Source organism: Haliaeetus leucocephalus, unplaced genomic scaffold (assembly GCF_000737465.1).
Source record: "Haliaeetus leucocephalus isolate CR32 unplaced genomic scaffold, Haliaeetus_leucocephalus-4.0 Scaffold76, whole genome shotgun sequence".
NCBI classification, from domain to species: Eukaryota; Metazoa; Chordata; class Aves; order Accipitriformes; family Accipitridae; genus Haliaeetus; species Haliaeetus leucocephalus.
The window spans coordinates 477430-502488 of NW_010972512.1; the positions used below are offsets into that span (position 1 = coordinate 477430).

At 56.8% G+C, this 25059-nt stretch overlaps 1 protein-coding gene across 1 annotated transcript in view; it reads left to right on the plus strand.

Moving 5' to 3' along the window:
- The window catches only part of ANGPTL4 (angiopoietin-like 4), a 41652-nt gene that overhangs the window by 8293 nt on the left and 8300 nt on the right, over positions 1 to 25059 (plus strand). The window lies entirely within an intron of this gene.

Genomic DNA, 25059 nt, shown 5'->3' on the forward strand with positions numbered 1-25059 from the left:
GAGTCGGGGCGGGAGGGGGTCAGGCCCTGCCAGGAGGTGAAGGCAGGAGGTGATAAGAGGGACAAGAGGGCGCACGGTTTTGGGTCAGTGGGAAGAAGCTTTTTTGTCCCCCTCCCCTGACCTACGCAGCCCCCTCAGTGGCTGCTCCCGAATGCTACAGCGTGGGGTGACATGGAGAGACGGAGTCAGGGAGGAGAGGGAAGCAGACGGCCCCAAATTGCATCTTCCACTGCAGAGCCCGCAGCACTATTTTGCACCGCTCTTTTTGCTGCGCACGCGTGGGGCCGGCAAACAGCCCCTGATACCTGTGCAGGGCCAGAGCATCCCTTCCCCACGGGTGACTGGCACAACGGGCTCATCCCAGGGCCCTGAGGATGCTCCACCACCTAAAACATCCCCAGCAGAGCAGCAGCAGTTCTATAAAGTTAATGGTCACTTTTTGGCAGGGTTACTGCCATGCTGTTTTTCTCCCCCAGCTGATGGCCAAAGCGGTGGAGGAGATGGCCAGGGACAAGGACATGTGGCTGCTTTTGGGGAAAGCAAAGCTGGAGTGGTCTGAGTTCTGCTGCAGAGCGTGGGGTGCGGGGGTGCCTGGCCATCAATCATTTAGTGCTGTTAATTTTTAATGTGTAAAAATCTCTTTAAGTAGGGAGCCTGGCGCAGAGCGAGGCTGATGATTAATTCAGGGAGTGACTCACAGAGGAGAGCATTGGGCCCCGCCCCCACCGGGGGGGGGGGGGTCCTGCTGCTGGGGACCAGCCATGAAACAAGCTGGGGGGGGGCTGGGAAGGGACAGACCTCCTGGGCTGGTGTCACTGGGTGGCAGATCAGTGATGCTGCAGTGGCACTTACTGGTGTCCACCCCAGGACTGGTGGATATTCCTGCCACAGCCCCAGAAGCATCGCATGTGCCCCTGTTGGAGTATTTTGGGGGGTTATGAAGCTGGGAGCTGCTCAGAGCGGGGTGTCCCTGCTCCGGTGACACCACTGTTGGTGTCGGAGGCTGAGGGCTCTGGCAGCCCCTCCACGCTGGTGTCCCCTCAGAGCCCTCACCCCATTTCTAGCCTGCAGCTGTGTGCCAGTAAATGCACAAACAAATAATAGTATCAGGAATAACACGCTGCTGGTGGAGGTGGCTAGTCCGCGGGGCACACACTGCACCTTCTCACCCCCCTTGTCCTCCCCAGTGGGGCGAGAAGATCCCAACCCTCCCACAGTGGCCTCAGAGAGGACAAGCCAAATCAAGAGACCGTTAGCGGGCTACAAGATAACCAAAGAATAACCCATAAACAGCAGGAGGATGGGGAGGTGTCTTGCTCTAGCAAACGGCCCGGCCACACTGCTCATGCCTGGCCACGGCACAGCGCAAGGGCAGGGCTGATGCAGCCGTCGGAAACTGGCTGCAAAGCCCCGGCTGTCAAGCAGCCGGCAGGTTCAGGCATGACGGGAGAAGGTCAAAATGCGTCAAACCCGGCTGAGTCACCCCTCACACAGCTCCCATGTCCCGCCAGCATCCCCCAGAACCCTCCCTTTTCAGCTGTGGCCGGATACCGGCAGCACAGGGGTGTCCCCAGGGAGATGTGCCGGTGGAAGGACTTGCATGGCTGTGCTCAAACACAGCTTCCACCTTTCAGAAGTAGACGGAGAAGGTATTATTATGTATCTATGTTATTGAAAACTGTGTTTCTCCAATAGCATTTTGACCCTCCAGGCTTTAACTCCAAAAATTTGGGGAGCTGGGCTCAGCATTCCTACCTTCTAGTTAAAAGGCAATTAATTGGGGATGTCTCATTTGAGGGCCAGGGATGGGATCTACTCCTCAGGGAGCCCTTGCAGGTATTTTTAGCTTTGATGAGTGCTGGCAATGGAGCAGCAAGGGATTTTTCTGGTGTCTTACGTGATACTTGTGGACCGCATTGGTACAACTGCAGCGCAGGGACAGCTGGCCCTGCATGTGGCTTTGGGGGAGGACCGGCAGCAAGAAAAGTGATGTTAATAATCAAAGTCATGTTGGGAAAGACCACGGCATCCAGGATCCCAGTAAAAAGCACCACTGCTCTGCTTTGGCTCTGAGGTTTTCATGGCCAAGGCCTCTGCAAACATCACCTGGGGTCAGGCTAGAAGGAAGCGGGGAGGGGAGCCCACGGAAACCTGCAACTCCGCACGAATGCAAAGAAATCAAGTGGATTTGCAAGTCCCCAAATTCCACATGCGCCACAGAGGAAGGAGTGATAATGGAAGGGCTCCGCTTTCGGGAAGGCGAGTTTAAATAATTAAGAGGAATAGTGAGGTGGAAACAAATGTGCAGAAGGTTTGGGGCTCCCTGGAAGGAAGCAGAGATGAAAGGAATGGCCTTGCTACAATATTCATAAAGCTCTGAAGGCAACGGCACAAGTGCCTGAAAGAAGGGTTATTGCATGAGCTCGTCTCCTCCGGAGACCCTGGCCAGGCGGCTGGTGCAGGCGTGGGAGGACGTGGCCGGCCTCGAGATGCTCGGCACGTTCAGGGAGTAGCGGTTCTTGTGGTTCTTTGCTAACAGTGCCACATGCGGGAGGATGCCTCAATCCAGCCCAGCCCCAGGCTATCAGGGGGCTTCTGCCCACCCCCAGCCCCTTTCCCTTCATTATGGATTTTAGTTATTCCTTTTCCTTCACCAGGGATGAGGAGCTGGGAAAGTCTGTGTGGGAATGGGTCAAATCCTAAACTTTTTTGGTGGACTGACAGCTGGGACACCGGTGCCTCATGCACTGATACTGGTACGGGGTGTTTGTGCTAGGGATGGTGTTTGGCATCAGTGCTTCGATGCTGGGGGTCAGCATAGGGTACTGGTACTGAGGATTGGTATTGGGAATGGCACTGGCTATTAATCCTAAGTCTTGGTCCTGGTACTGGGGATGGACATTTGGTGTTGGTCCTGGTATTGGGTATGGGGTGCTGGTACTGGGTGTTGATAGTGGTACTTGCCTTTGGTTTGCCAGGTCTGTACATCCAACGTTACTCCGGTGCCTTGCATTTGCAAAACCTCGGCAACGTCCCGCTGTCCCCCAGGCCAGACATGGCTGCACTGTGTGGGGAGCACTGCATGTCCCCCCATGCAGTCCCCAAACCCTGGGATCCTGCTCGGGCAGATGCGGCTCCTGGGCAGTTGGGGCTGTTTCTTGGGAGCTCACGCTTCATTTTAACATCGTCCACCTTGGGCTTTCCATTAACATATTGCCAAGTACTGGGTGCATTTTCCACATCCAGTGCATCCCTGGTGTCCCGGTCTGAGCTGCTCGTCCCATCGCAGGTGGGAAGAGGGGTCCCCAGCCCTGCCCCAGTGTGACCCCCCCTTCCTGACACCCCCGAGGGAAGGGTCTCTCTCAAGACCAAAGGAACTGGCCCCAGCCTGAGCTTTCTGATGTGAATCCTCCACAGCAGTGGGGAAATGCTGCAGAAACTCCAGTTCTTGGTCCAGGACTCATGGAAGTGTCACCTAATGAACCAGGAGCGATTCACCAGCAAATAGCAGTGTGAGGGAGGGTAAATGATGCTGACTCTGCCCTGGGAGCTGGGGTGGGAGGTGGGGATGCTCCCTGGAGGGTATCGGGAATCTCAAGGATGCCTCTGAGCACAGCCCGTTGCTACCACCCCAGCTGTGCACAGTTTTGCTGCAGATTTTCACTGCCTCCAAGGAAGCTGAGAATTTCTCTGGGCAGCATTGACAAAGCTGCCCAGATTTGCTGCTTTCCTTGCTCAGAAACAGGGGTAGGAGTCTGTGCAAACCACAAAGAGCTGAACTTGCTTGCATTTCTTCTTTTCATGCATTCCCTGTGTTTGGAGGGGCTTGGTTGGCACAGCACAGCACAAAGCAGAGCCATGAACATCTGGAACATTTTTTAGATACAAGAACCCAATGTGACTGGCCTTTTTTGGCTGCTAACTCATTGGTGAGCCCAGGCTTTGGCTCCCAAGGGATTTCCATTCCCAGCATTGCCATGGGATGTTGTGCCAGCAAACGGCTGGTGCAGTTGCCTCTTATCTCTGCTGATCATCTCCTCCGGCACGCAGCTCTGGGTCAGTTCCAAGCGTGTCGCAGCTGGTCCCAATCTCACAGTGCGTTTACACACGTGCTTGATGTGAAATAAGTGAGTAATAGCTGTTCTCCAAAGTGCTGGTGCCCATGCGTGGCTTTAACTGTGCTGTCTTGGGCCCTAAACACTTGATAAATGCCTTTGGGAAATGTGTGCTTTTCAAATGGGTGCTTGTCTGGAGCTGCATTTTTCAGAGGAAATCCAAGTAAGCTGCTGCCTTTTCTTCCCAATGAGCAGAGGAGGGGTTTTGCCTGGTTTGAGGTGCCTGCAGACATTTATCACTGTGTTAATGTGAAGTCTGGCACGCTTCACTGTGGCCACTGGCACAGAAAATCCCCCTGCCCCGGTGGGTGCACGCTCGCTCTCCACTTGCTGGGCTCCGCTCCGCATCAGCCCACCATCATCTTGCTCGGTCACTGGCCACCCCACATCATGCGAAAGACCTGTCAAATCATTTAGTTGCTGCTACGGTTACAAAATCCCATGGAGTTTCTGCAGGAGAGGCACGGCAGAGCTTGCAAACGGGCTGTCAGTGGTGATGGGGGATGCAGATACAGCAAAAAGCAGCCCGATGGCGCGGCGTGCAGCCCATTTTCCTCTCTCTCCCCAAGCCAGGCTTTGCTTCATGGGTGGCCGTGGGTGGTTCAAGGGAATCTCCTTCATGCTGTGGGGAGCGATGAGATGCCCTGAGATGTGGGGACAACCGGGAGTAATAGGAGCTGCTGGTCTGGGATGATGCAAGGATGCGTGAGCAGGACAAAGCTGCTGCGATCTTGTAGGATTTTTCAGGGACCAGCATCAAACTCTGGGCTAAAGGGGGATCTCCGCTGAGACTGAGAATGGGAGGAGGAAGAGAGGACAGCAAAGCAGCCGCCACCCTGGGAGTGGGCAGCGGGATTAGTGATGGCAGAGAGGCAGAAGAGCTGTGGCCTGAAGACATCCCTGGTTTTCCCCAACCCCTGTGGCTGCCCGCAGCATGATGGGGAGCTCTGCTGGGCCTGGGGGAGCAAACATGCTGCGTCCCAAGGAGCGCAGCCTTTGGCCTCATGGCCCCACCGTGCTCGAGCCCGGCTGCGGGGGCTGCTCAGCTCAGGAGCTGCTCTGCAATATGGCTTTCTGAGCTCCATCACCATGGAGATGGTTACTAATGGGGTTGGGCTGCTAACAAGGTTTCTGGGCGCTTGCTCACCCTCCCGCCGTGACTCGGTGGAGAGGCCACAGTGCAGCCGGCAGCGGGCTTGGGGCTGCCCCTGCCTCTCCCCATGTCCCAGAGCCCTTGGGGACAGGAGCCCCCCGTGTCCCAGGACACCCTGGCAGGGTGAGGGCAGGCTGGGTTTGCACAAGCTGGGGCCATCCTCCTCTCTGCCCTCAGTGAGGGAGCTGATGGGGCGATGCCGATGGCACAAGGAGATTTGTCACACCAGGGGACAGACGGGCACCGCACCCCCCACCCTGCGCTTGACCTGCCACATTACCAGGGCACAGCCAAGATGGACCCCTCCCAAATTCACATCTTTTTCCCCCAAATCTCCTGGCTGGGGACAGGACCTGGGGGGAAGGATCCTGGAGGAGGTCCACATGTATCCATAGTTCGGAGCCCTGTCCCAGGACAAGGGGTGAGGGATGCCCCAGGGTCCCATCTCCCCTTGCCTGGGGGTCACGCTCGCCCCTAGCCCCCTGCTGAGGCCAAGCCCCGGGGCCGAGGGTCCTGCCAGACAAGAAGCCTTGCCAGCTAGCTCCTGCCAGATTTCTGCTACCTGCCATGGCTTTCAAGGCAGCTGCAAAGCATCCTGCATCCTGCCAGCAGGCTTTGGGTGGAAACAACACACCCAAAGTCTTTCCCTCCATTCAAACCGGGAAGCCAACCTTTCTTCTTGGGTTTATTGCTCTTGAAGCTGGGCTCTTGAAGCTGTCCCTTGCCTTGCAGCAAGCTCCGCTCATATTAAACCATGACAGATGTGCACCCAGGGTGAAGTTGGAAGGAAATCATGCAGAACCCAAAATATAGTGGGAAATAGCCTAAAAGTCCCTGGTAATTAAGCAAGGAAATGGTGTCAGCCTATTTATAGGAGCTTCTTGTAGTGGAGGCATTGGACTTGCTCCTCAGCCCTGGGGGGAGTGCCTGATGCTGAGGGGAACAGCCTTAAACTCCCATTTCTGAAGGGCGTCCTACACTGGAGCAGGGCAGAGGCTGAGCCCTGCGGTTTAGGGAAGGGTGACTCCAGGGGCACAGCTGAACCCAAGATGTTTAAGAGGGTATCGGGGCTTTTACCAAAGCCCATGTTGGTCTTGGATGGTAAAAGCCCTTCCAGCTGCTCTGGCCACAGCCCCAGCAAATGCTCCATGCTTGCAGTGGGGATGGAGCCGGCCAGCGAGACTCTCTGGCCAGGCTGCTTTTGGCCTTTTCCCGTGGGGGTGGGCAGAGCCATGCCTCCATCACCCCCAGGGCAAGCGGGTCCCGGGCAATGTGCTGATGATGCCACCATGCCCAGGGCCCTGCTAGCATGGGGGTTTCGAAAACACTGTCCGCACTGGAGCGGGGCCGCCCGGGGGTCTCTGCAGCGAGGGGGGCGAAGGATGGGGCTGCAAAAGCTGCTTAAGGGATTTGAATTCTTAATCCCCATTAGAAATTAATGTCCAAATCCCTGGAGTGGTGGCAAATCCCACCCCAGAAGTTCGTTTTTCTTCAAAGCAAAAAGAAACACAAGCTGCAGTGTGCAGGACTGGCAGCCCAGGTGTGGGGCTGGCCAGGGTGACCCGCAGCCCTGGGCCACCCGCCACGTGGCACCCGCGGGCACCGTTTGGGGACAGCCGCCCTCATTTCCCCTGGACATTGGGATGTTTCCTCCCAAGCTGGCTGAGTATTTCAAAGCTCAGGCAAATGGCTCAGGATCTCATCCTGTTGACCGCTCTCCCCTCCACGACCCAGCTGTTAGCAAGTCCCCAGCGCTCTCCTCCCATATTTGGGGAAAATATTTTCCTCTTCTTCAGAGAAGTAGCTGGTGTGGAAAATGACTGAACTCTTGGGAATTCAGGCAGGTTGTATTGCTTTGAAAGCAATTCCCATCTGACACAGCAAAGGGCTAAGCTAATTTTACACATGACTTACTTTCACACCTTTAACAAGAAGCTGTTTCTTTCTCGATGAGCAGTGCATATGGCAGTTAAATTGATTATTTGTTGAATGAGTGAGAACACACAGCACAGAAACTGTATTGGATACCCAAGGCATTGGAAAAGGGCTACAGAAGTACATTGAAAAGTGGGTTTTCTCCCCATGCAAATATGACTGAATATATCCAGACACACTCAGGCTCACTGACAAGGATCACAGCTTGTGCTAAAGCCAGCAAAAAAGTCAAGGTATAAATTAGTTTTAAAAGCTGGCTCTAGCTCGCCTTTCTCTGGCATTTCAGCCGCTTGAAAGCTTCAACAGCAGCATTTCATCCATCTGCATGTCTGCAGCCACAACGATGTGCTGCACGGACACTGGGATGAGGAGCACCCGGCTGCAGGCTGAGCAGAGCTGGGACAAAACCTGGGCAGATGGGGCCAGATTCGGGTTGTGCTTTGCCTTTCACTCCTTTTGCCTCCAAGGGAAACCCCTGACATGGGGCATGGGGACTCACATTAACACCCCCCTAACGCTGCTCCTGGGCTGGAGGGTGTTGCAGGGGCTCTTGCTCGGAGGAGGACGGAGCTGCATGACCTTTGCATGATGCAGGACCCTCCACTATTTGGTCATGAATAGGGGCAAAAAGCTCAAAGCAATGGTCCTTGACCCTGCCATGCTCATCGTCTCCCTTTGTATGGTAAGGATTTCTGTGCATTTCCACTCACCTCTAAGAAAAGCTGCATCTTGGGCAGGAGACAGCGAGTGGTGGGAGAAGGAAGGGTTTGTCACAGCCCCATGAGCTCAATGGCCGCGGGACATCCCTGCCCATCAGAGCAGGACCAGCCCCAGCACCACATCAGGATGGCTACAGCATTGTGCAACCAGGTTTGGAAACCTTAGGCAAGGACAGAGACAGCCCACGGCTCTGGCAACCCATCCCAGGGCTGCATCTTCTCTGGGGAAGGAGTTTTTTGGTGGGTGCCACCCAAATTCCGTGAACAGCAGCCGCTCCCCTGCGCTGCATCACAGACAGGAGTTTGTCCCCATCATCGCTAGGCTGGATGAGGACTAAACCCCCCCAGCACAGCCCCGTGCTCACAGAGGCTCAAGGGGCTTTTGCATCTGCCCCTGTTTCCAGGGAGCTGCATGGGAACGGGCTCTTCACCGTTATCCCAGCCCCAACCAGGGGCCACGGGTCCTGCTGTCAGAGCATCCCCAGACTTTGGCAGCACAGGAATTTTGCTGTAATTTCCTTGCAAAGGCAGTAATCGTAACAAACGTCCTTGCTGCAAGGGAGCGTGGAGGGAGCCAGGCACTGTCAGTTTGAATGACGTTTTAATTCAGGTTAATTAAAGGGTTCAGGCAAGAACAAACAAGCAGTCTCCTTGAAGCAGGCGATATGAAATCTGAACCTGAGCTGACAACCGCCCACGGGAGACAGCCGATCCCTGGGTGCTGAAGGGGGGAACGCTCTGCTTGCAGCTGCACAGGGCACAAACCCAACTTGTCCTACATGCGTACCCAGAGCATCACCCCATGACCACAAACCACCTCACGACAGGGAGGCAGAGGTGCCAGGTCAGCCCAGGACCTTGCAGGTGCCCAAACCACTGAGCCGGGGAGGTGTTTCTTTAGGACAGGTCTTCCTGGGGTGTCCCCTGACCATTGGGTACCGTGTGGGTGTCCCCCACCTCCACTGCATCATGTCTGGGGTGGGTGCCTGGGCTGAGCCCCACATTTTTAACGAGGCATGATGTGGATTTGCTCTGATGGGCCAGCAGCTGGAGGTCAGGACCAGACGAGCGTTCCAGGCTGAGACAACCTCCATGGAGGTTGGCTTTCTGCATGCCAGGCTCCCAGCATCCGCCTCGACACAGCTGGCTTGTGCCAACCTGCCTGTTGGCACACCTGCCTCCAAAGTTTAGGACAAGCCCTAAAGGATTGTCCTAAATTTTATGAGAAGGCAGGATCCAGCAGCTGGGCAGGGTTTTCTTGTGCAGCAGCACAGGGAGTTTGGCTGGGATGGAGAAGGATGCTTGGGGTCACATGCCATCCGTGTGGGCTCTGTGCGCCGAGCGTGAATTATTTCTTCTTTTCGCTGTAAAACTGTGCTGCTGAGGGACACGTTCATGAAATATAAATGTGAGACCTGCTTTAAGTGGGCAGAGCCTGGAGATGAATGGTGGGTCTGCGCAGGCAGCAGCACGCAGCCTTTCACTTCCCAGCTGCAATTAATAATTTATGATTTTCATAACATGAGCTGTGATCTGGGAGCCCAAAATGCCCCGGGGGCTGGCAGGGCTCCCCCACAGCACACTGCCACCAGCGCTTCACCCGTACTGACAGGCACTGTCCCCATAGCCACCCACACAGCACTGCGCAGGATCCGGCCACAGTTTGCCATCACTGCAGGGAGCTTGGTCTGGTCCCCAGTGAGTATGGGAGGCATTGGATGGCAATGGGTGGCCATGGGTTAGTGGTGAGCTGGTGAATGGTGGTGGTTGGTGATGGGTTGGTGATGGTACCATAAAACTTCCCAGTTTGGGGACAGAAGGCACGAGAAGAGGGGTGATAGCTGGCTGGGGGTTTGGGTAAATCTGAATGAAAACTTCTTTTCATAATCATCCCTGGGTGAGAACCTCAGTTTCTGCAACACAAGTGTCTTCTGTGCGGAAAATGACCGAGAATAGTTCATTTGGAGTGAGCTGATGATAAGTCCATGCCCAGGAGATGCTAGGTGCTGGGCTGAGATTCAGAGGGTTGGGGACCTGCTTGTGCCTGTGCAAGGGACAGCACTGAGCCAAGTAAGAGCCAGACCAGTGACTTACAGCCAGGATTGTAATACAAGTGTGACTCCTGAAGCAATGGCACGTAGGCCCTTGCTGAGGACCGGGATGGCAAGCGGCTGCGAAGGGCGCAGGAGAGGAGACGCAGCTCTAGGCAGGTTGTACAAAAAGGTGGGACAGGGGTACGGGCAGGATGTTGGCATACAGGTAACCCCATCATTTCCACGCTGGAGCCCTCCAGCCCAATTAAGCATCCTTTGCCACCCTTGGGAAGAGGGTGATGCCAGAGCCACCATCACCCATGGTGAGCAGGGACACTGCCCTGGGTGTGTGTCCCCAGGCAGAGGCTGGCTCTAGGGCACGGAGAGGGTCTCCAGTGGGTGCAGGGTGGCACGAGGGCCAGGCGAGATGTCCTGGCTCCCACCTGCCCCTGTCTGGGCTGAACCTCCCCCTCCCAGATTCTGCTCTGTTTTCAGCTCAGCTAGAAAACAAACACTTTGGGGTTGTCGGGTTTTTGTCTTCCTTTCCTAATTTAGATGGTCCCAAGGCCCCACAGGCAGATAAAGGCGAGTTTATTCCTTCCCTGTGTTTATGGTGCTGCTGGAACATGCTGCTCCCACAAATATTACATCAAGGGAGCGTGGGGAAGGTTCAGCTTCCACAGCGTGACTTAACTCTCACCTACATCTGCCCATCACTGCTCACTGCCTCCTCCCACGGCCCAACATCACACCCCAGCCATGCTGCTGCCGTCTCTGGCTTGGCTCGGCGGCGGTGGCTCTGGCCGTGCCAGTCCCTGTGTCATCGCTCCCGGGGCAGCTGGTGCCCTCGGCTCCTGCTCCAAACTGCGCTGGTGCCTCAGCTCATCCCACGAGCTGAGAGTGTCCCGGTGCCTGGTGCCACATGGACCCCCCGGCTTCATTTTCAGCCTCAGCCCCTTCTCACGTGCCTGACGTGTCCCCAGGGAGTGCAGGGGCAGCACCAAAATGCCCCCGGGGGATCAGCTAATGCCCCCCCTGTCCCCAACAGCCCTGCTCTGCCACAGGGCAGAGTGGGTGCAGACCTGGGCAAGGATGCAGAGACACAGCAGGACCCCAGCTGGGCTTGGCATGGGGCTCCTGCCACACTGGTAGAGATCGGGACAATTTGGGATGCAGGTCCCTTGCATCCCAGGCTGCGTTGGGAGAACTGAGAGAGCTCAGCCCTCCCTCGTCCATCTCTGCGGTTGGCCCCAGCCTCGCCAGAAAGCAGCCCTGGGGGGATGCCAGGATGGCTCTTGCACCAGACGAGCTGCCACCGCTGGAGCTCTGTCTGCTGCCAGACGTGGGCATGGGCTGTCCTTGGCTGTGAGTGCCGGGGCCGTGCAGACTGTCGCAATGCAACACGAGGCTCCGAGCTGTGTTTGCTTGGCCGGGACAGTGTGTCACCGCCGACGGAGTCTGGCTTGCGTCATGCCGGTGGACTGGGGAGACCAGTGCCCAGCCTCCATCTGCTTGCCTTGCCAGAGGCAGCTGCCGGCTTGGTGGGATGCAAGGGCAGGGGACAGGCAAGGAAGGGGAGAGGATGGCTGCAGGAGGGCTGGGGGGAGACAGCAGTGAAGATGGAGGGTTCGTTGCCTGCAGGAAAGAAGTTGAGGGTGAGGAGTGCCCCAAGGCACTGGAGGGAAGGGCTCAGGGCTGGGGGTTGGAGGTTTTAGTGGCTGTTCGTTAATACAGCCCAAGTTACCCACATGGGGCTGGTGGGAGAGGAATGCTGGTGAGACCCTTCCTGGCCACAAAAGCCCAGAGGAAATGGCATCGGGGATGTCAGCGTCTTCCAGGGCAGATGTGCGATGAGCCCCAGACCCTGCGCTGCGAGCATCCCTCATGGGCTGCCCTGGCATGCTGCCAGTGCCCTGCCTTTTTGCAGGGTCCAGCAGAAGAATGAACTCAAAAATCCCCTTCATGGGACAGCTGGACAGCTGCAGGTTTCCAGTGGGATGTGATTGATGGGGACCGTTCCCTCTCTGCCAGATCCCAAGAGGTGGAGGCTGTGGTGCGAAGCCGGTGGAGCTGCTTTCCTTGTGGTGACTGGCACTGGGTACACACCCTGCTGCTCACCACCAAGATTTGACTAAAATGCAAACACTGGCTTGCTTGGCCTGGCTTTTCGAAGAGGTCCAAAACCCCAAGCCAGTCTCACCACCTCTTCCCGGGCAAGGGTGAGTCACCGGACGGGCGCTGCCTTCCCTGAGCCGTGGCGGTGATGCTGGGCACAGCACCGATCCCAGCCCTGCACGTGGCCATGGAGGTGTCTGCGGGCAGGGTGCTGGGCAGAACCTGGGGTGAATTTGGGGTTCTTCATCACCACTGGTGGGGAGAGGGAGCTCTGTCCCTCCTGATGCTCTGACTCCATGGGAAGTGACATCACCATCCTCCGAAATCAGCCTGGAGGCTGGGAAATGAGCCGGTCCCCAGGCAGCGGTGGGGTCAGGGATACCTGGAGAGGAGCTGGACCTTGGGGAGGGGTAGCGTGAGGACAGCGAAGGAAATCAGAGATAGGGGCAGGAAATAACAAACGTGAGTCAGCTGAGAAACACGCGGGCAAGGACAGCTTCGGAGAGCTAATCTGCAGGAGATAACACTGCCAGGGTGGAGGAGCCTTGGAGATGAGCTCATGGAAAGGGAGAATCAAGGCACAGAGGTGTCTGAAACTCCAGTGGCCGACAAGGTCCTTTGCATCATGTTCAGCTACGTCACCCCTGGGTGCTGGGGGGAGCGTGGGGCTCGGCACCCAGCCTTGGGTACTCTGGACACCATGTACACTTTGGTATGCATATTGTAGCTTCCAAAGGTTTCCCTGAAATCCTGCACTGGGTGTTTATCCCCTGACAGACAGGACTAGCTACGGCGCAGCCTGTCTGCTTTTAGTCTGGAGGAGATTAATCTCTCTAGGGCCTAATGGCAATTCTTTTGGCAAGCGTTCAGCAGGCCTTAATCCATCTTATCTCCACTCTGAAAGGATGAATTAGGCGCCTCTCCAAGCGCTCAATGAGGAGCAGAAGCAGCAGGAGCTCTGGCAATGCACAAGCTGCTGCGGGCGCCCCGGGGATGCCCTACATACAGCAAAGAGGCCGCGGAGCCGCTGGCTCGCGGGCAGGAGCCGGAGCGATCTGGGGGCTGAGGAAGAGGCAGTGTCACAGGACAGCCGGCACGCTTTCCCCTGCTCAGCAGGACCCTCTTTCCTTTCTGTCCCTGAACATCCAGATGTTGGGATCACCAGGAGTCTTGGCCTGAATAATGAAGGTCCCAAATCCCTTGGGATTTGCCTGGGTGTGAGCCAAGGGTGGCTTCTTGGCTCGTGGGGGAAGACTGGGGACAACACGGCCCTGCTCATCCCTGTGCAAAGGCACCCATGCCAGCACCAGTGCCTGTCCAGCCCATCCAACCCATCCGGTACCCAGGGATGTCCCTGCTCCCACGGTCCAGATGCGGTCAAGACTCCTGAGTGATGAGAGGACATCCAGGTCGTCTGGGATGGTCTCATCATCGCGCTCACCGCTCCGCCGTCGGGCACGGCGACTCTGAACTTGGCTTTTGCAAACCTGTCCTGACGTCGCTAATAATAACTGTGTTAATTAGGGAGCTCTCCCAGCCCTGCATGATTCGTTTGGTCAGTTATGGGGGATATTGTCAGGGTAATGTAAATGAGGGGTGGCATTCTCCTCCCCAGCAGCCGTCTGGAATGCTGGAGCTGTGTCTGAGACCCAAGGCACTCGCTGCACGCCAGGGTGACCCAGTCTGTGCAGATGCCGCAGGCAAGGATGCTGCTCAGCTCAGTCCCACGCAGACATTTGGCCCAAGGAATCATGGCTCAGACACCCACCGAGCATGATGGCTGCTCACACCCATCTCCACCACAGGCACCCAAAGGTGAAGGGCTGCATCCCAGCTAGGCTGTCTGCCCCAAGCCTGCTAGCTGTCCCTGGCTTTTAGACAACTGCCCATCACCGTGGCATCTTGCCTTCCCCAATTCCCTTCCATGTGAAATCAGAGAGGACAGCGAAACTGTTTGTGGGCTTTGCAGAGCCTGAAATTTCCCACTTTTCTGCATCAAAGCCCTGCCGGCAGTGGGTGACTGGGGGCTTAATTTCTTTTTGGCCATGGTATCCCTTGGGTGACAGATGGCCTGGTGGCTCACTGGCTCACATGCCCACCCGGTGGGGGTCGGGACCATGGCGTAGCAGCAGGACAGGGTCTCTCCGCATTTGCCAGAGGGGACCGGATTGCCCTGAGGTCACTCAGGGCCAGTTTGCAGGACGGTGGCAGAGCCTCTGTGGTATCGTCTGGTCCCATTCCGGGGTGAAAACACACCGCAGCTGGGAAATGCCTTTAGGGGGGAGGTTTTCTTCTTTGCCATGGCATGGCAAAGGCGGTGATAGGCTTGCTGTGGGGTTGCTGCCAGCCGGCACCCATGGGTGCTGCCGAGGGACCTGTCACCGCGGGATTGCCCTCCCAGGGGAGGCAAAGTGCGAGTGATGCCATGGCTCAGCATCACTGCCCGCTGCTGTCCTTGCTCCTCACCTCAGGCCTGTTTGCTCTGCGTCGAGCTGTGCTGCCCATGAGTCAGCGTCTGAGGTGGGCCAAAAATGCCATGGAAGCTTTCTGGGTGCTGCTGGGGTGACACCCTGGCCAGTGAACCCATCCTGCCGCACCAGCCCCCAGCCTGCCCCTGCGTTTCGTCACAGCGGCTCTGCGGGGACCCCAGGCGTCCCTCCGTAGCTGGTGGGTCTTGGGGGTCTTTGCTGGAAGATTTAATCTGGGTCTTGTTTCTCTCCTTGGCCCCCAAAGCTCCCTTTTTCCTCTGGAAAAGAACTAATTGAGCAAGAATTAATCAAGAAGCAGAAAACAAAGCTGCAAATTTTCAAATGAGATGTCAAGTATTGCAGGACCTGCCCATTTCTTTCTGCTCTTAGTGTGTACTTTGGTTCCAACCCAGGCTCGTCCCGCTCTGGCCACCAGCTGCCCTCGTGTCTATTCCTGGCCTGAAGAGCCCGGCGCTGGCAGAAACCCCCTCTCTGTGTTGCATCACCGGTTGAACTCCAGTGCATGCCGTCTCCAAAGCAACAAGCAGCTAAAATTGGTAGAAAGTTTGATCTGAGCCTGAGCCAAGCTTAATTTTTAATTGCTTCTAATTTCATTCTCTGGGTTGGGTTTGCCAAGCCAGGCAGAAAGGTCGTGGTGGCAGATGCAGACTCGGTTACCTGCGGGCAGTGCTCCGGTCCTGCCCGGTGTGCAGGACTCAGCCACGGGCAGCAGCGCTGGCCCTGCGTCCCCACTGCAGCTGGGGGTCCTGGCTCAACCGGCTGCCCCGTTCCCCACTCTCTGGGCCCCCAGCTGGGCTCTCAGCTCCCCTGGGAGCCCCGTTTGTCCCCCTATGGCAGAAGAGACTGAGCACCTTGCCCGAGCCCCTGAAGGCAGGGGGCCACTTTTTCAGCTTTTGCTTTTGTGTGTTCAAAGGACCAGCATGGTGTGAGGATTTGCCGTTAAATCCCAAACACCTTGTGGCATTCCTGAGTCCATTCCCACCCCTGCAGCCTCCCCTTTCCCATGCCATACCTGCAGCCTCCCCCATCCCATCCCATCCCATCCCATCCCTGCAGCCTCTTCCTTCCCATCCCATGGTCAGGCAACCAACGAGGGGAGCGTTTCTGACATGGAGACACATAGGGAAGGTGAGAGTCTGCACTAGCACTCCCTGGAAGGCATCTCCTCTCCCGAATGTCTCCCTGAGCAGGGATTAGAAGGCCACATTCCCGGTGTGGTTCGTGGCTGCCAGCGGAGAGAGTGAAAATTGCCTGGTCCTGGCTCAGAGCCACTGGAACCTTCCACAAAATCCTCAAACACACTGTGCTTGCGCTGACAAAGCAAACAGTTATTCAAATGACAAAGGTCACCTCTCCCCTTTTTGACAGCTATTTTTTCACCACATACTGAAGTCCAAGGGTAAAGGAGCTGCAGAGCCAAGCACAGCTTCATCCCTTGCACCAGCTCAGGGTATTAGAAAGATTTGGGAGAGAGGAAGAAACTGTCCTCAGGCAGAAGCTGGGACGACAGGGTCCCTCTCACTGATGTCCCCCCAAATCATCCCAATGAACCCCAAGCCGGGGTTGCAAACATTTACAGCATGTGGTCGCTTAGAGGTTGTGCGAACAAGCATCACCTGGGCTTCCTGTGAGGCGCTGGCACGGCCCCACTGGCTGCACAGACGGGTTTCACCAAATCCCTGAAGCTGCAGTGACGATCTTCCCCATAAAGCATGGGGAGCAGCTGTCAGCATCTCAGCGAGACTCAGCATCGCCTGGAAAGCAGCAAGTCAAGTGCTAGCGGCTCCCAGCCCCGCGAGGCTGCCCGTGTGTCACCAGTGGCTGTGAGCACCCGTGTGCTGCCCCTAGATGTGCCTGGGGACTTCCCAGGACACTAACAGAGGAAGAAACCGCTGGGAGGGCTGAGCCTGGTGCTGGCCGTGCCGCACGGGCTGGCAAAAGTCATAAGCAAACCCTTGCCCTTAGCCCAACAGTGCTTGAGGCATCCTTGAGTCCCAGGAAGGCATCGGGCTGGCCCTGCTGCAAGACTGCGTTCCTGATGATATTCACATTTTCTGCAGAGTCCCAGGTGAGGCTGATGATGGGTGTCCCCGGGGAGCCACGCACTGGGTGGAGGAATGTGCACCAGAAACTGCCAGTGGGCTTTCTCTTGTTGGTCCAGAGAAAATCCTGATGAGAGCGGAGATCTCCAGCAAGGTACGCCAATAAGCCCTGCCTGTCTGTGCCACCTGCCATTCATTCTTGCAGCATTAAACAAAAATCCTCCCAAATATGTAACACATGGAAAGTCGCCTGGAGGCTGGCAACTCACCCAGGGCTGTCCCCAGCTCTGTCCTTGCCCAGGGGTGCAGGTGCTGTACAAGGCTGGGACCCCCCTACTGCTTCCCTCTGCACCCTGACCTTGCCCTCGCAAAGAAGATATTGCCTGGCTGAGGGCATTGATTTCGATGATTTTGGAAGTGGTCAGTTAGCAGAAGCGAACCCCAAAGCCACCCTTGTAAAGCGGCACTTCCCAAAACAAACCCTAGGTTTCGGTTGAAATGGAGGAGTCGTGATGCTCCATGGTCTCAGGGGGTCACCACCAGCCATGACGATCATGGCATCCTCAGCCACTTTGTTTGACAAGCATCATCCCATTTTAGATTCCTTCTTCTGTGGCGTGGGCATTTTCTTGGACTGTGCTCAGGATTTACCTTTCCTCTGCACTTTGCAATGGGGAAGCAATTTTCAGGCATCCCTGAGCCACATAGGCGGGTTCTTGGCATCAGTATTTTTTTCTCTAGGTATCTGACTTTCCTTGCAGTGGGAGGATCAGCAGATGTCAAACCCAGGCAGCTCCAAGGGCACATGCTCAGTGCCGGGTGGGTGAGGAGGTCCGACGCAAGCATCCAAGCTCAAAGCTCAGATGCAGACTTGGACCCGCTTCAGCTTTGTTACCGTCTGCCGAGCAAAGTCCTGCAAATCGAAATGTCTGTCTACACCAGGTAAAAACCTCACAACATTTGTTTTTCTAAGAAATTCAAACTAAACAGAGGTTGCTCTGTCCCAGCCCTGCCTGAGTAGAACCACTTCATGCCCATGTGCTCCTTCTCCGGGCTGTGCAAGAGGACATAAGTCAAAGCTGGGTGCAGGATGCCCCATGCGTGGCACCTATGGGTGCTATGCCCTGCATGGTGGGTGCCGGTTGCGGGATGCCCCAGGCATGGTAGGCACAGTACCTGTGGGTGCTGGGTGCTGGGGGGTGGGTTCTGGGTGCAGGATGCCCCAGGGGAGGTACCTGTGGGTGCTGGGCAGCTCCCAATTGGGAAACCAAGCCCTACAGCTCAGATCCACCCTGCAGGCAGTGAAATGCTCAGTTTACAGCTAAGGAAACTGAGAAGCAGCCGAGGTCACTGTCACAGCAAGGGAAAATGCCAGGGCTGGAAACGGGGCCAGCTCCCACCTCCCAGCCCCCTGGCTCCCCTGGGGATCTGGAGCCCTCCTGCAGCCCTCCGGGCTCCCAGCCCCTGCTGCCATTTTGCCAGCCAGTTGGCTGGGAAAGGGGCTGCTGGAGCTTTTAGTGCTTTGGGGCATTTTCATCTGTTTCTTTTCAGGTTTTCACTGCGGTAAACAGAAAGCACTGGGGTTTTTTTCATCTCCTAGTGCCTACATGTCCTGTGGGGTGGGGTGTGAAAATCTGGAAAAAAACAGAATCCGAGCATGAAAATCCATAAAAATCTTGGCTAAAGATTAAGATATATTTATATACCCTATTGGAAAATGTTCACGACAGAGAAAGCCTTGCTTTCGTCACTTCTTTTTGGCCCCCACCCTGCAGAGCCTGTGCCGTCCCTTCCCCTTACCTTCTCGATGTGACCTTCTGCAGCAGTAGGAAATATCCTGACTTCCCAGATGCATCCCGAAGCCGGTATTCCTGGCCACCCAGTTACGTAGCTGAGTACGCAGTTTGGATGCAGCTGGCTGGGTGGGCTGAGAAATGTCACCGCTACCTCACCTGGTCCCCTGAGGTACAGCTGTGCCTTTCCCTGTACTTCGGCCACCGGAGCCAGATGGAGAGCCTGAGCACCACATCGTCTTAGTTGTGAACCGAGCAGGAAGGCTCTGGGGAGAGGTTTGATCCCCAGCCGGGGTTTTCAGGACTGTGCCCAAAAGCCTGCGTGCTCTTCCCCTGCGTTGGCTGGAGGAGGAGTGTCTCCCCTGGCATTCCCCCATGTAAAGCTCTGCAGCCCTCTCCTACGGGTGTTGGAAACCAGCAGGTCCCTTCCTGGGTGGAAAAGCAGCCATGGCCCCATGGGGATGCAGGGACAGGCAGGGACCCAGCGGAGGCCTCGACGGACGTGGCTGCTGCTGACTGTGGGTGCAGAACAGCCGAACCTGGCAGCAGCATCGTCCCAGCCCTGGGGCCAGCCCTGTGCTGTCAGCCTGGCTCCAAGCGGCTCACTCTGTCCCTTGCTGCAGGAGTGTCCTGATGGGATGGGGACCTGCCCAGCACCAGGGGAGAAGGGGACGGTGGGAAACAACCTCCTGAGCAAAGCGAGATATGAACGCAGCATGCGGGAGAGCTCAGGAGGCCAAAAAGCACTTACCCAGCACTCACCCAGCAAGGTGTTGGACAGGAGTGCAAGTCCCCGAGGGCCAGCGCAACCACCCTTCCTGTATGTCCTGGGGTGGCTAAAAACCGTCCTGGGCAGCAGAAGTGACTCAGGTTTATCACACAGCGCAGCCAAAAAAGCCGTTTGTGCTGCACCAGGAGATCCAGTCTGCGAGGAGCTGTGCCAGCAGAATGGAGGGGCCACGGCCACCGGCAGATGCCAACTGATAAGTGCCAAGGAGTGCCAAAGCCACCTCCATCCCCATTGCAGAGAAGGGGATGGGTGACCAGGAGTGACTAACAGGACCGCGGATGCACTCGCTGTGGGCTCTGCCCGTGCTTGCTGCAGCGGCTGTCTCCTTCCAGTGGCTCTGGGCATCTTCTTCCAGCAATGGTGAAGGCAATGAAAGGATGTTCAGAAAAAGTCTGGAGAAATCCCCTGTCACCTCCCTGCCCACAAAAGACTCTTTCAAAGCCACTGTCTCTGTCACTAGCCAAAGGTTGCTAGTAAAAGGGAAGCCACCATTGTTTCGTTGGGAAAGTAGAGCCCAGCCCCGGTTTCGGTGGTCTGGCCCTTCCCACATGGGCTTGGGAGCAAACTGAGTGTGCCAAAGGGCAACCTCATCCCTGGGGACCTGGAGCTCCCTGTGCCGATGAGCTGCAAGCCCAGCCAGTGAAAGCCCCTAATTCAAAACGCATGTTGTTTAAATTGAGAGATGACTGTAAAAATAAGGGTCAGATTTCTTCGGCTGCCAAGCCTCCCACGTTAACCCAAGCCCTCCGGTTTCCTGCCTTCTGGCATGTGTGACCTTCCGCACAGTAACCTCAGCACTCCCCAAGGAGCCCCGGGATGGCAGGAAGAATAAAGGGTAGTGAAGACTTGCATAACCTTCATCCAGCCCTGCCAGGAAAATAAGGAGGCCGCTTGGATCGAGAGTGTCGCGGGCCTTTTATGTTGGTTTTCAAGCGTGAAAATGGGCTTCCCTGCTCTGGGCTAGCAGTGCCTGGGATCCTCCCCAGGTCAGAGGAACCCCAGGGTGGCTGCAACCTTCACCCCATCCTCCAGAGCCCATAGGGGACATTGCAGGCCAGGTACCGACATCTTCTCCCCTCGCTTGGGCTGCCAGCAGTTTGCCCAGGGCTGCCCTGTGCCGGCAGGGAAAGCCAGAGGAGAGAGGATGGGAATGGAGCCCGGGCAACATGGCCGAGCTCCCGATGCAGATGGTCCTCACTGGGGGTGGACGGCTGCAACCAATTTTCCATGTTTCTGACTCACCCTGCTTAGAAATTTGTCTCTGCTCAGGAAGCAGCGCCATCAAGGGCAGAAGCTTTTGCAAACTCGCTGACAGGGATGAGGGGGTGTCCCTGGCCCTGGGGAAGGATGAGGCTGGGGCTCAGGCAGTCAACTGTGTTGCCCCAGTATCACCAGTCCCCTCGGGGTGGTGAGGGTTGAGATACAACCAACCTGGCTGTGGAGCAGGTCCAGGCAGGCTGCAGGAGCCGGGCTGGTCCCTCACTGCCATATGCCAAGGCCAGGAGCCACACAGCCCCTCTCCGGAGCAGGGGGGGACGGAGTTTCTGGTCCAGCAAAGCTTGTGCTTGGGAAGAGCTGGAATAAGTGACCCCAGCGTGGGGGGGGGTTTAGCAGGCAGAACTGTTTCTCTAGCAGGGCTGGGCCCGGGGGTGTGCAATAGATAACTCACTGCCACGACCAGGTTTGAGGGGAGACCAAGGTGGATGGGTTGCCTGCTCCAGCCAGGAATGCTGCCAGTGCTTGTCTGGGTGAGACGTGCTACTGCTCTCAGCCAGGGGCCAGTAGGAAATCCCTGTTGGACGTCTCCCGACCTCCACTGAATCAGAATAACCGTTCCTCTGGAAAACCTAAATTTATCCCTGAAGCGGTGACGGCATAATTCACATATGCCCTATTCCCCTCTCGTTGGAGTCTCCCTTCTGTTTGCCATTTTCAACAATAAAGCAACACTGTGAGCAACCTTCCTGTAAGTCGGCATCTCTCCCGTCCCTCCTGGTGACGTGAGCCCAGGGCTGAGCAGCTGCAGGAATTCATGTGAGTTCAGGCCGGGCTGAACTTTTGCACAGTGACCCGCCAGGTCAGCGTGGGAAGGAGTGAGATGGAGAAAGGCAGAGAACAAAGACACCCATCGCAGCCCGCCCGCTTGCAGACTGCTGTGCACAGGACGGCAGGACGGGGACGGCAACGGGGATGGCGATGGAGATGGGGATGTGCCACCAGGCGTGTGGGGATTGTTTGGAGGAGCTACCTGTGGTGCGTGCTGGGGATACTGCCTTTCCCGGCTGGCTGGACTGGGAGGATTGCATGGAAGAGGGGATGGGGATGGGAATGGGTGTTGTGATTGGGATAAGGATAAGGACTGGGGTGGGAGTGATGCCTGTTCCCACAGAGAGACCTCCACAAAAAATAACTGCCCCTGGAGTCTGCTGTTCCCTCACCAGGGCATGACCCCAGCCGGTGGGACCTCGATGAAGCACGCAGAGATCCAGGGGCAGCCCCGAGGGCCACCGTGCCCTCCTGCTCCCTGGGCTGCTCCGGTGTCCCAAAGGCTGCAGGGTCTGCTGGGCTGGGGCAGGGTCCTTGTGGGGTCCCTCCTGAGGGTGCAAGCTGCTGCGCAGGGTAAAAGGTCCTTCATCCCCCCGGAGAAAACCTCGGCCCTTCCCCAGCCGCAAACCGAGCCAGGCAGTCAGGACCCCACAGGGATTTCGGCCACAGCCTTCCACGCGGGGCAGACCAGGGCTTCCTCATGGCGTGGAGAAATGCCTTGAGAGATCAATCCCTGCTGGCCAGGCCATTTTAAGCTCTATTTAAACTCGGGTCTGCAGAGAGCACCTTCCCATTGACCTGTGGTCATTCACAGCCCAGGGTAGCTCAGGGCCTCAGGGGACTTTTCATTTGTGTATGTTAAAAATTCATATTTCTCGGGGCAAATTGGAGATGTCCCAATAGGAAAACACAGCCAAAGGAAAATGCATAAATCATGTGGCTTCTCAACAGGCCTTGGCTTCTTACATTACCTCTCTCCTGCCTCAGCACAAACACTGCAAATGCAGAAAATAACCAGTGGGAACACGTCTGCTTCGGCACCCGGCATAACCCCATCATTTCCCAGGACAAGCTCCAGTGTTGGGTAACGGCAGGGCAGGGAGCGGAGCTGCACACAGGATTCATTTTGCCTGACGTCGTTAATCCAGAGCAATAGTCAACACATGAAATTTTGATTCCCTGTTTGTCCCAGTGACTTGGGGGTTTGGTGTTTCCCAGGCCAGAGGGCTCTCAGGATGCTGGGTGCTCCAACCCCGGGCTCCGTGGGCATGACTCCTGCCAGCTCTCTCTCTCCTGGGATGCCAAAAACCTGCAGGACCAAAATGAAAAGAATTTTCATGGGTTTTTTGGGGGGACGACCCCATCTGGGAATTTTTGGCAGAGCTGTGGCTTCCCCTCCAGCATTCAGGAGGGGTGGTGGGGGTGGCAGCAGATCTGTCCCTTGGCAGGGGGGGCAGATATACAACATCTGGCATGACCAAGGTGCCACACAGGGACCCCAGGCCCCACAGAGAAATCCAATGCTCTCGTCCTGCTGGGGGGGGGGGGCGGTGACCCCTCCCCATCACCACCAGCCCCCCCAACGTGGCCCCAGCTCCTCTCCAGCAACCGCAACAGGACGAGCAGAGAGGGGGTCCCCAAACCTCAAAGGTTTGGAAAAAGCAACGACCGCAATTCTTTTCCTTTTTCCTCATTTGAAAAATTCCTTCCGACCTTGAAATAAATGAGAAGGCGCCTGCTGGAGGAGGGGGCTGGGAGCTCTCTCGACTCTGTGCCTGCTGAAATTTCCCAAATTCCTCCTTCCCCAGTTCCTACCTCTGTGACTCCTCCCTGTGCTGTCGCTGCTGGGTGCTTGCCCTGAGGCCTCTCACTCACCCTTTCCGAGCAGCAGCTGGGAAATGCTTGGAGACGGCTCAGGGCCAGAAGAACAAGAAACGGGTGGCTGGTATTTATTTCTGCAGGAGCCTCCTACGCCTTTGTACATAAACACACCTACACCAAAGAGATGCTTCACCCCCAACAACAGGGAATTTATCCCCGCAAAGGAAAAAGATGGGAAACCCTGAATATTAGTTGCCTACTTGGGCACAGGAAAAGAAGTTTGGCTGATGGAAGTATCGGGTGCACGTCATTGCTTTGGCAAGGCTGAGTGCCATGGGAGAGCTCTGCAAAACCGCAGTTTAATAGAGTGGCAGATCTCAAGTGCAGACCCTTGGCAAAAAAATCCTCAGGGAAGAGCTGTGCAGGGCAGGAAAGCCGCTCCCGACGGCCACTGCCCTTGGGAAGCTCCCGTGCCACCACCCTGCCTGCACCCCCAGGTAACATGGGGACTCCTGGAAGGGTAAATCCTAATGCCAGGCGTTTTCGGACAAGATGAAAAGGCTTCTTCCCCAGGACGGGTGGGCCATGCCGGAGCCACAGGGCTGGGAGTGGCAGCGGTGAGATGGAGGCAGAACTGCTGTGGGCTTCTGTGGGGCTGAGCAAGCTCGGCACAAGCCCCCGCTGCAGCCCTGCTCCCACAGGGGCTCGCCATCAGCGAGACGTGTGGTCAGGGCCCAGCAAGTGGTGGGAAGCGGGGATTTAGCCCCTAAAGATGGTGCGGATGGGAACACAGGTCCCTGCTCTAGGATGCGCTTTGTAGAGGAGGGAGTGAGCGCTGGGGCGGCAGGAGGAAACACCCGGAGGGGAGGGAGCAGAAGGACTCCATCTGCTCTTATGTGAAAAGAGCCGAGGGTGGCTCCATCACGGTGTGTGAATTCCTTCCTGGGGAGAAAAAACAGAGACCGAAAATCCCTTTAGGCCAGCAGAAAAAGGCAGGACAAGAGGGAAGAGCAGGTAACCAGAGTCCAAGACGCTTGCAAATGAAAGAAGATGCACGTTTTCACAGGGGGATGATTGAAGCCTTAGAGAGGGGAGGAATTAATCCTTGGCACTCTCAGAGACAGGGAGCATTTAGAGGAGTGAACGTCCTGCTCCCCCCAGGTGCACAGAGGAGCTGACCCCAAGCATGCACCCTCCCCAGGGCTGGCAGCACCCTGCAGGGCATCACCCGGGAGCCCTGCACCTGCAGCATCCATCCTTGCCCAGGGCCACCCAGCAGAGTCCTGCTCCCACCTCAGGCACCCACTCCAGGGCCCCCAGCACCCATTAGGGCACGGCCTGGGAGCCCTGTGCCCGCAGCATATGCCCACCCCAAGGCCAACAGCTCCCGGTGGGGTATGGCCTGGGGAGAGGAGAGGGGTGCAGGCACACGGTGGGGCAGCACCCATGGCTGGGGGCTCCACGGGGCGGGGGAGAGGGCAAGCGGCAGGGCTTGGCTGGGATGAGGGTCCCCGGTGCAGGGTGAGGGGCAGGGTGGTCAGCGGGGACGGGGACGGGGATGGAAACGGGGATGGGGATGGGGATGGGGACGGGGACGGGGATGGGGATGGGGATGGGGACGGGGACAGGGATGGGGACAGGGATGGGGATGGGGATGGGGATGGACAAGAGAAAATGGCCTCAAGTTGAGGCAAGGGAGATTTAGGTTAGATATCAGGAAAAATTTTTTTACTGAGGGTGTTGTCAAACATTGGAATGGGCTGCCCAGGGAAGTGGTTGAGTCACCATCCCTGGAGATATTCAAAAAGCGAGTGGACAGGGTACTTCAGGACCTGGTTTAGTGGGCATGGTTAATGGTTGGAGTCGGTGATCTTGAAGGTCTTTTCCGACCTAAATGATTCGATGATTCTATGGGGATGGGGACGGGGACGGAACAGGGTGCGAGGACGTGCGCGGGCAGGGCTCAGCGGCGAGGGACCGAGCCTGCCCCGGGTGGGAGCTGCCAGCA